The sequence below is a fragment of the Patiria miniata genome, unplaced genomic scaffold (genome assembly GCF_015706575.1).
Source record: "Patiria miniata isolate m_02_andy unplaced genomic scaffold, ASM1570657v1 HiC_scaffold_6, whole genome shotgun sequence".
Lineage (NCBI taxonomy): Eukaryota > Metazoa > Echinodermata > Asteroidea > Valvatida > Asterinidae > Patiria > Patiria miniata.
This window is the reverse complement of record NW_024037073.1, coordinates 15474876-15485836: the sequence shown is the minus strand read 5'-3', so window position 1 is coordinate 15485836 and position 10961 is coordinate 15474876. Positions and strand designations below refer to the sequence as shown.

The 10961-nt window shown below is 39.3% G+C and overlaps 1 long non-coding RNA gene across 1 annotated transcript; it reads right to left on the bottom strand.

Annotated features, from left to right (window-relative positions):
- Positions 1–288: 288 nt before the first annotated feature.
- On the bottom strand, positions 289–1654 carry LOC119743178. Its single transcript, XR_005272989.1, has 2 exons — positions 1173–1654; positions 289–504 (listed from the first exon to the last, which is right to left on the bottom strand). It is a non-coding gene; the product is annotated as an uncharacterized LOC119743178 (long non-coding RNA).
- Between the last annotated feature and the right edge of the window lie 9307 nt (positions 1655–10961).

Below are 10961 nucleotides of genomic sequence, written 5' to 3'. Positions count from 1 at the left end.
GCTGTAAGTCAAAAGTTCGATAATTTTTCTGATGATTTGAACATTTAACAATTATCGTAATCCAATTTTTTTTTAAATACATCTTTCGAAGAAAAAAATTTGTGATGGCAAAGTTGACCAAAAATACCAGGAAATGATTTGAGAAGGAAGTCAAATTTATAACGTCATATGAATATATATTTATCCCCCAAGTAAAAAAAAATAATCGAGTATGCCTACACCAAAAAAAAATTGAAAAAAAAACAAACAAGATTTTCCTTTCTGACAACAAAACAACTTTTTTTCAAATTCTTATGTAGAGAAAAACCATTCTACTTGAAGCCAACAGTGTGTAAAAACACATGCAGCACTGCCAACAAGTTGTGCACAAAGAACTGCGTACAAAACTCACCCCTCCACTTTCTCGGTCCACAGAGCGCTTGCGTTTCTTGGATTTTCCCTCTTTTCGCTTCTCCTTTTTCGTTTTCTTGCTCTTTTTCTTCTTTGAAGGGGGTGACTCTTCCGCTGAAAGCGTATTAAAAGAGCAAACATGAAAAAAGAAACGGGACACAATTCCCGACAATTTTTTTTTTTTAGATTTTTTTTTTCTAATCCCCGGTAGTTTCGTCAAAAACACACAATCAGTGAGCGCCACTCATTCATTCACGTTACGTGTACACGTACACTGTGCGTGGCAACTGAATAATTACTGCCCGGGATAATTATCTCAGAAAGATCAGCAAACATCTTCGACATTTTTAGCGAGGAAATCTCCCCCCAAATTCCCATATTCACACACCGGCACGAAGGGTGCACACCAGAGGGTAAAATACGAGGGGGATTGCGCCGGGATTGCACCTTTTTAGAGCGAGTTTAATCTCCTGGAGTTCACGTTGTTTGGCGACGAACAACATGCATCGATTACGTTCGCGATGACCGATAGACCTTGACCAAAAAAAAAAAAATTCACATGCCGAGCACCGCCACATGGCATCGGGGAATTTGCGCAAAATTTACTGCTGTCGACAAGAATTCTTTCACTAACACAGTTGCGTGGACTCTGGAATATCATGATTGTTTTACTGTATTTGCACGTGGGGATTCTGCCAAATTTCTGATAGTTTTGGCCCGATGCGATATCGCGCCGAACGGCAAATTGTTGTCGATATTCAAAATAGGAGCGTTCACTTTACCAGGATTGACATGTCCGCCTTCGGTAGGTGCACTCGGTCCATAATCAACAGAATCGTCCATTTCAAATGAGTTTTCCTCGCCGTCCTCCTCGTTTCTGCCAACTCCTGGCATCCTTGCCTGGCCGTTGGATGCCTCCGTGGTGGCTGCAGACCCCGAGCGTTAAAAAATCCAGACGAAATGAAAACATAAATCGTGCCTGGAGTAGTCCCTTTTGGACCGGGGGAAGGTAGGTGCGAAGATGGCGCAGAACGGACAAAAAAAGGGACTCACCCCCACGACAAAAGGGTGGCAAAACGGCCACTGTGCATGCGCAGTTTGACGTCACAGATAAAGATACATCCCATATTAATCACCCAAAACATCCCATAATAATCACAACTTAGTTAATCAGGGTGACACAAGTGAGGAAACAAAAACTACCTGGGGTGGGGGGAAAGGGACACATGTAGAGACACAGCTTTGTGGCAGACCAACATTGTATAAGAACACTTTTTGTGTACAGTCAATAAATTTTGCATATCAATTAGGGTCTTGTTCTTGAAAAGGGACCCGCAGGGAAAAATTTGCATAACTTGCCAAGCGGAAACTGCACAAAAATTAATAATGTGAGCCACTTTTTGACTCGCGGGCCAGACATGATTTTAACCTGGAGGCTCCCATGAACTAAAAAATGATTTGAAATTTGGGCTGAAAAGTGCCCAAAAATAACATTTTACATTATAAGTAACTATACATTAATGCAAATTGACTAATATTATGGCACGACACCGAAGACATTTGAATTAACAGGTGTTATAAATTTCTTTTTTGAAGACTTTCTAGCACTTTTACGATACAAAATACTTTTGGTTTGGGGGCAATACTTTTAGGAATAGGTCTTGCATGCAAATACCAGAAGTTCTTGTATAATTAACGCGGAGATAACATTATAGGCAACAGAACAGTTAAAAGAAAGCGCTACATTAGCAAAAGAAAAGCCTACTACAAGCTGGAAATATATCAATCTCCTTTTTTTCACCCCAGAATCTTCATCATTAATTACTTGAAACAAATTTTAAAATTGTCATATCGATGTAAAAACGATTTTTTTTTCCTACAAATATCTTGGAAGACAACCGTAAACTGCTGCAAGACCTAGGCTGAAAGTATTTAAACTTTTTTTTTAACTAGGGCCTATCAACTCTTCGAACTCCCGACGTGAAAATAAAATTTGCGGCCAGTTTTTTAATGTAAAAAGCACAGTAGAAAAAAAAAGAAAATCTGGTAGGAATCCTAATAAAATAGCCCGTTGATAAAACTACGGGCCCAACATGACCAGCGTGATGCGCTCGCGGACCCATACCGTGTGAAGTTGCTTTCGACCGGCGCAGGGTTTTAACGGTGGAACCATGCTACCTGTTTGGGCCCACAAACAAAAGTGCCATATTTATCAAACAAACAATTATACAGATTTGTATTCAAAAGACAAATAACAAAAGCTGGCAAGAAAATTTATTAAAAGGAAAGAATTTATCTTTTCATTAGTTTGGGAGGGGGCGACAGGGGGGAATTCCAAACATTTTGGAAAGTCAAACGCGGAAATACCGATTTGGGCAAAATCTATCCGCTTTATTGATTACTTTTTCTCAAAATTTATTTGTGCAATATGAAGAATGTGTTTTTCAAGAATTTGCAATAGAAAATTGGAAATAGGCCTACACTATACCTGATCAAAATGGGGTCTGAAGTTAGTTTGAAACTTCAGTTTTGAAATTAGACATCGAATTAAAAAAACAAATTCACAACTGGAGTTTGTACAAACAGACCTTTTTTCATTCTTACAAGTAATGTTTAATTTCCCCAAACTTGTGAAAAAGCGCAGGCTTTTTAACCCCAATTTGATTTTGTTTTCTTATTAAAACTTGATCCAGAAACTCACTCAGCAGCCACGGTTGTGTTGTAAGAGCGCTGCCATTGTGTCGCCACTAATTGGGCCTACGTCATCACAGCGAAGTGAGCATGCGCGCATTAATGTAGCATTCCGACATCCCATAATAGTCATCACCGGGTGCCGGCATCCCATAATAGTTTCTGCTTAGGCCCCTGCGTGGCTCTCAGTTGCCTTGATTTTATGCATAATAAATCACCATCCGATATGATTGAGCTAACAAATGAAACTTGGGGCGATCGAGCTGATTTGCAACATGTAGTTATATTTGTTTTGCAAGGACAGACTAATGACCAAACAGATGATGCAACTTCACTCATTTTCTTATAAGTGCAGTCAAAACTGAGCTAAATTACATGAGGTTATATATTTAGGCTAGTTTTATTTCTTGGGAAAATGGAACGAAATTGGAAAAAAAACATAGTGACGTGTGGTTGTTATGGTGACGATTTATTACTTTTTTTCCTCGCGTCTCGCAGACGAAATTTTGTGATGCTCCACTAATTTTGTCGGGAAATTGCATCCGTTTGGAAACGGTTTCTGAGATTTGCCGAGTCTCAATAATAAGAATATAAAGTCAACCTTTTTTTTTACCGGTAAAAGCCTATGTTTAGATTGACCTTACTATAAAAACGATACACCCCCAAATTTTAACAAGAGCCTTGATTGTTTCTTGCTATGATTTTTTAGTTCGCAAAAGTAAAAATCTCTCTGTTAAAAAAGTTGGACTGGGTTTTTTTTTTTTTTTTTTGGTCGTCCAAAACGCGCGTGGACTCTGTATAGGCCTTTAGCTCCACACTCATGTTCGGTGGTCTTCTAAGATCATCATTTTTGCCTTTTCCAATTAAAAAAAAAAAGTGGGTTCATCATCGGACAATTTTGTAGTTGGACTTTTTTGTTCGGACTGCCATCCCGTCCGGAGACATGGAGCAAAAACGCACTGCGGTCAAAGCGGCCATCGTAGGCCTATAGTTGCATACTGAGTACGATTTCTCTAAAGTCGGAAAATGTAATATAGTCAATCATTTCATAACCGTTTCGTGAAATATCTCAGAGATTATAATTAACCAAAGATCATTTGATTTCCATGCTGATTTCGATTGCATACAGGGGGAGTAAAACAAAACAAAACACGAAACCCAAATGGAAGGACTAATTTTTGAATGAAGTTTTGTCTGTACATAGCACTTTCAAAGTCTGGGATATGAAACCCCAATCAATGAGTTTCTTTTACTACAAGAATCATTCAGATCACTTATGTACTTTTCAAGTTACGGAATTTTGAACACAAACACCGTTTTAAAGTTCGTCCCCGGATCACAAAAAAGTATAGGCCTATAAGCCCTAAGCTTCTTCGTTTAAAAAAAACTTTTATTTGAGAAAGTTTACGAGTTTATGATTCTCCTTTATTTTAAGTGATTTTTTAAAAAAAGGTTTAAACTAAGCTAACTATAATAGCTAGGAAAAAACAAGTTGGCCACGAACGCCCAGCCCAAAATATGAGAGTTTTCTATATGTCTTATGGGCACCGTTTTGTTTTACCTCAGTCTGTCAATCAATTAAAGTTCGAAAAAGAAAGAAATACTAAATTGATGAGGTCAAAATACAACATTCGATGGCCGAAAGTACGGTGATCAAGCATGCAACTTTTCCTCGGATCAGCTGATTTCCTCTTTTTGTACTTCCCAAGTGTGCCATTGAAAATAGAAAAACACTGTACAAAGTCTTGGAAAAATTTGAATTTCCTCTTTTTTTGTGACTTCCCAGTTGCATGCCTGGGTGATGTATAGGCCTATCCCCCTTTTTGGGGATAGAACGATTCTTCCCGAATCGTCCCGTTACGCCATATTCAAGTAATTCTCAGTATAACTATCACAACACACTAAGACATATTACTATATCGGTCGAATAGCCGTTGGCAAAATGTAATGTTTAGATGTGTCATTTTTTTTTTCCAGACTTTTTGATTTCCGGATGCGAAATGTCCAGCGCCAACAATTAAAGTTCCATTTCTTAGGTTAAAAAGACTCCATCATTGCATCACAACGGCCTGAATGGGGCTAGGCCACTCGACAGGGGAAACATTTTATTCATTTCAATAATGTTCTGAGTTATAAAACGTTGTCCCAGTATCGGCAAAGACTCACAGCTCTGGTTTGCACACATAACAGCTTTCTGCAGCCGCACAAAAAAAGTTATTTCGAACTAAATCAACGCAGGACACTGTGCGAAAGAAACATGAGTTTGGGTTTGCGCGAAGAGATTTCGACCAGTGATGGCCACTTTTGTTCCCGATGCCTTTCAGATTTTGTTAAAATAACACAGCCCGAAAATCCCATCTTATAACGCGCCAATAAAAATCAAGGCAAATTAGGCTATAGGACAAGAGAGAATTATTTTTATTCGGAGCTTTTCAAACCCTCTCTCGAACAAAAAGGAAGAAATACTTAATGGGGCAAACAGGAATGTAATGGAAAAAGGAACAGGATTCATTCTGTTCAGTTTTCTTCATCGCCTTCGTATGAACGGAAAATGTTAATTCAATACCCCCCTAAGCATCATAGGTGTTGTATATAGGCAAATAGTACATTGAGTGGCAATGAAGTTGCACAATACGCAAACAGAGCATGCGCACACTGATGGGCCATCCCATAATAATCACCAACAAACCATCGGTCCGTATCCCATAATAGTTTTTACTTAGCCCCAGAGCTTGGCTCAGCTACGTCTGTCGCGCCTTAATTTTTATGCATAATAAATGAGCATTCGATAGTGTGTATCGGCCTATGATGTTTGGGGTATATAGTGAAGGCCAAAGGAAAAGAAAATAATAACTTTTTGAAACTAGACTCGCTGTTGGCTAATGAATAATGTGTCATATATAGGGACGACAAGTTATCGATTTTCCCTTAATTGTATATCTTTTCTGTTTGGGTTAAAGTTATAATAATGACTGAATTACTATTGCACCTTGTTATCCGTAACTTCAGTAATACGGACAATTTTGGACCTATTTTCAGGCAACACAAGTTCTCTCCCGACGTGCTATTTCGCACTTTCACCTCAAATTTCTTTTGGGTTTTTATTAATTGCTATTTTAATCAATGCAAACGTTATTCACTTTCAAATGAGACATCGGGTAAAACAAAACCCAGCCAGGCATGTTTAGTTATAGAATAATGACTTTACACATTTTGGAATTATTTGCAGCCCGACAATATAATTCACGCGTATCTTCTGTGCGTTATGGGCGCAAAGGCACCCCCCAAAACGTATTTGCATGGGGGTGGGAGCGCCAAATATAGGAAAAAGTACTTTTTCGTTTAAATTAAATATACAAAATGGAAAATTCGTTAGGGAAAAAAATCGAATATGCTGCAGAGAGCAACACCCTCCCTTCCCACCCCAGAAAGAAAATAATTAAGCCACTTCATTTGGAAAACAGTTTGCCAATTATAGGTTTTATCATAGCTGTAGGCTTTGATGAACATTGCGATCGCGTTTGAACGGCAATTTTGAAACCGTAAGGCCTTAAGTCGTGTTTCCTCCAAGAAAAAAAAAACATTCTTCCATCAAATAAACAAAAATCAAGAAACAAACAAAAACAAGTAAACAAACCGAATGCTGTCATGCATGCTAGGTTGGCTGGGGAAAACGAGTTTAAAAAAAAAGCGGAAACCAAACCCCAAAATTTATATTTTATATTAAAAAAAAAATGTAGCACCAAACATAATAATGACTGGAAAGCAAATTTCATAAGCTACTTTACATGAAAAAAATACGGAAAATGCTCGATCCGTTCTAAGAATATCACCATTTAAACACAATGACCCTAAAACCTCTTTCGTCCAAAAATGCGATTTCGAAGAATCGTCGTCACAATTATCTTCAAACATCACCAGCGACCAAACCTCAGTTTAAAAGTTAAAAATACTCAACGAAGTCCTTTTGAAGGCCCGTCTTTTAAAAAAAAGTGGATTAAGCCTAACCAGGGTTGTTATTAAAGATATTGTGGTGTTGAAGAAGTCTGTGTCATTTTCTTTGTTGTTCCGAACAGTCAGACTAAACTGGTTTTTTGTGTGGACAAAACAGGTTTTTAGAGTCACTGCGTTCAAATGGTGATATTCTTTGAACGGATTGAGCAATTTCAGTATTTTTTCCCATCTAAAAGTAGCTTAGGAAATTGGCTTTTCGGCGGTCATTATCATGTTTGGGGCTACATTTTTATATATGAAATATATGTTTGGGGATTTGGGTTCCACTTTTCTTTACTCACCCTGTACAAATAACACGTAACTGATCAATAATTTAAAAAAAAAAAAATTTTAAACTTAATGTGCCACATTAAACCTAATTATTATCTTTCTGCGCACTGAGCCGACTCGGTCGGTGTGTACTCCGCTTGCCAGGTTCCCTACCCCAGGCCCTTCAAACTCCCTCCACAGTCCGGCACCCTCAACCCAACAGTCCCCGTTCCGTGCCCCCACAAGGCCGTGGATGGTCAACCATGGAAGGTCTATTCCTTCCTCGATCCATGGGCCAACTTAGTGAATTTGCTCACAATTTGTTTTTACTGAAAAGTTGTGCTAAGCTATATCCACCAGTTGCGTAACTAGGGTTCAGTTCGGAGGGGGGGGGGGGGGGAGGGGCCGCCTCGTTTTCCGGGAGGGGCATTCAATGTTTTCTTTTATAGCAGATTAATTTTGGCATCCACGAATGGACCGATCCAGTAAGCTCCGCCCAGTGCGCACGTGGGCAAATTAACACGTGCTCCTCTCTAATGCCACACTGCATTTTCCTGCCACGCGCATCATACGCGCGTGTGCACGCATGTCGGACTTTTGTCCACGCACGTCGGACCTAAATCATAGGTGTGATTGGTCAGAACCACTGATCTCTATATAAAGACTGGATAGCGGATATGCATACAACATTCACACAGTAGACTTCGCACATTGACCAATTCGCCCCCGGTCTCACGAAGATGGCCGCGTATAATACGAACGTTCTACGCGTAAATACGCGCGCGTTGTATCAACAGTTGACGCGCATTTTGGTCACGTACACATATTATGATGTTCTAAAAGGGACACATTTCCGTAGTGATTATTATTTCAAAACGCCGAAAAAGTTATATTTGCGGCATTTTAGTAACCACGACGTTAGAAAAATTGTAGTTAACCTTGATCAGTGATGGTGGTCAAAATATAAGTCAAGTGAACCGCGACGTTACAAAAGAAATCATGCTGTCTATAAAAACGGCAACTTGTCCTTTGTAGATCACCAGCCGGTCTCACCAATATGGCGTCAAATTCGTACATTGTGCGGCTCTGTATTAGCTATCCAGTCTTTATATAGAGATCAGTGGTCAGAACACCATGGGGCGGTGCTTACTGGGTCGGTCCATTATAGCGGGAAAGGCACATGCCCCCTCCTTTGCGCGTCAGTATACAAACAATGAATGTTTGTGAGTTCAGTGGTAAGAATAATTTCATTCGGTGACTAATGAAATGTTCCATTCCACGAGGCGAAGGGGGGCAAGGAAATATTTTGGGGGGAAGTCACAAAAATCTTAGCCTGTGAACACGTGCGTGTGCCCATTGTCAATGGCCCGGAAATAAGCCACTATAGAGCAACTTGAGGTACTTACAATCATTTTTATGAATGAGAAATGTATCAAACCGCAGAATGGTGTAGGCCTATAACAAAATGTACGACACAATAATGTACAAAGACGTACACGCACAATGTGGAGTGTTTTTGTTTCATAAGTATCGATGTTTATATAATACTTTCATTGGGCCTTGTGTCCACATTTTATGAATCTTATCAGCGAAGAAAATAAACATAACTTATAAATGTGTTGATAAAGTTTTAGGAGAAAACTGGGGGTGGGGCAAACTGGGGGTGGGGAAAAACGTGGGGAGAACCCCCCTCCCGTAGCGCCGCCACTAACGCCAACTCTGCGGTAATACGCTATCAACAATGACGAACCCAGTCCCATCTTATTAGGAACTTCGGCAATGCTACCCAGCAACTTACCAGCATACCACACGCGCGTGCATTAACAAATACAGCGCGCAGAATGCTACGCTCGAAGAAATGTCCTGCGTAGCGCTGCCGAAGTTTCCAATGGTGGATTTGAATCATCTTTGCGATAACGACCTCCACCAAAGCGGCAGCTATACAGGGCGAGTAAAAAAAACACCTGAAACCCACATGGCAGGACCAATTTTTGAATGAAATTTTGCCTGTAGCCGTTTGAAAATCTAGGATATGAAGGCCCAATCAGGGAGCTTTCTTAATTAGTACAAGAATCATTCAAATCACTCATGTACTTTTCAAGTTACGGAATTGAACACAAAGTCCGTTTTAAAGTTCTGTCCATGGATCCATGGGCGTCGCCAGGATTTTTTCTAGAGGGAGGCAAAAAAGATTTTTGACCAAAAATGCTTGTATTTCTTAACACATTTTCGATTTATCAGTTTTAGAGGGGGCAGGGACATTTTGCACCCCCCCCCCCCAACTCATTAAATGTACACCACTTTGTCTTCGCGCCTCTTTTTTTTTTTTTTTTGCGTCCTTTTTTTTTTTTTTTTTTTGCTTTTCCAGGGGGGGGGGGGGGGCAAGTGCCCCCCTTGCCCCCCCTCGCGACGCCCATGTATGGATCACAAAAAGGGTAAGTTTTCTTCCAGAACAAAGGCATAAAATTCACACGCATCCCTATGCTACAGGCAAAACCTCATTCAAAAATTGGTCCTGCCATTTGGGCTTGTTTTTTTTTTATTCACCCTGTACCGTCATGTACATGTATCAGGATCCGGCTGCATTAAGGTACCCATGCAATTTAAATTGTTTTAATGAAATCATTGAAAACTGCACGTTTGTGTACATCATTTGCTTTTACTGTAATTTTCAGAAATGGATGGAATTGGGGGGTTGGAAATATATAGCAAATATAGTTACACTGACTTTTTTGAGGTTTTGGGTTCGAAAATGCTATAAAACCCAAGAAAACAATCATTTTCCTGTAGTCTGGTTTTGCCTAGAAAGAAATTCTGAATCATCAATGTTCTACAACTTTGCAGAAACACAAAATGGCAATTTTTTTTTCTTTTGGACTCAACGGGAATTAATTTCCATAGGAGTGTTGGTTGGGGTTGATGTCACACGAATCAGGCGTCTGTTCCCCCTTTTTTTGGTCAAAAGTCATTCTAACGGTTTCTGTTTAAGTGACAAGTTACGCGTCCATTGATTTTTGTTTTTAAATAATGCATTCCTTCAAATGCGTGTACAATGTAGTTTTCTTTCTCAAAAATTTCCTACTCAAAGCGAATTATCAAAACGCTTACTTGAATTGTGCTAGTAGTAGTACTAATCAACCCGTGAAATGATTCCGTCTGGCTTGGTATCATTTAGCAGAAATCGTTAGGAAACGTATAGGTGATTTCCAACTATCAGTCAATATTTTTTGAAATATTTGAGTTCAGACGAAATCGTGTTCCATGATCAAAATGTTGTGCAAGCTTTTTCACGGTTTTCTCGAAAAGTGCAATGCCCACGGAGCTGTAACTTCAACAAGTTAGGTTGTGAACCTTCGTCTTTGGATTTTGTGTCGTGTAATTATTAGAAACGAACAAATGCATAAAACAAATGACCCTATATGCCATTAAGGTCCAATTTTCAACACAGAACCCCTCAAGACCCCAAAAGCTTTTTAAAGTTCACCGTCTGCTTCCATATCTTTTCACACTTTTTTTGAAAAAGGGGAACAGTTGGCACCAGAGTTGAAGAAAAATATTGGAATAGATTAATTTTAATACACAAACAAATTAAGTCACCAACTAAATATAGACAGCAA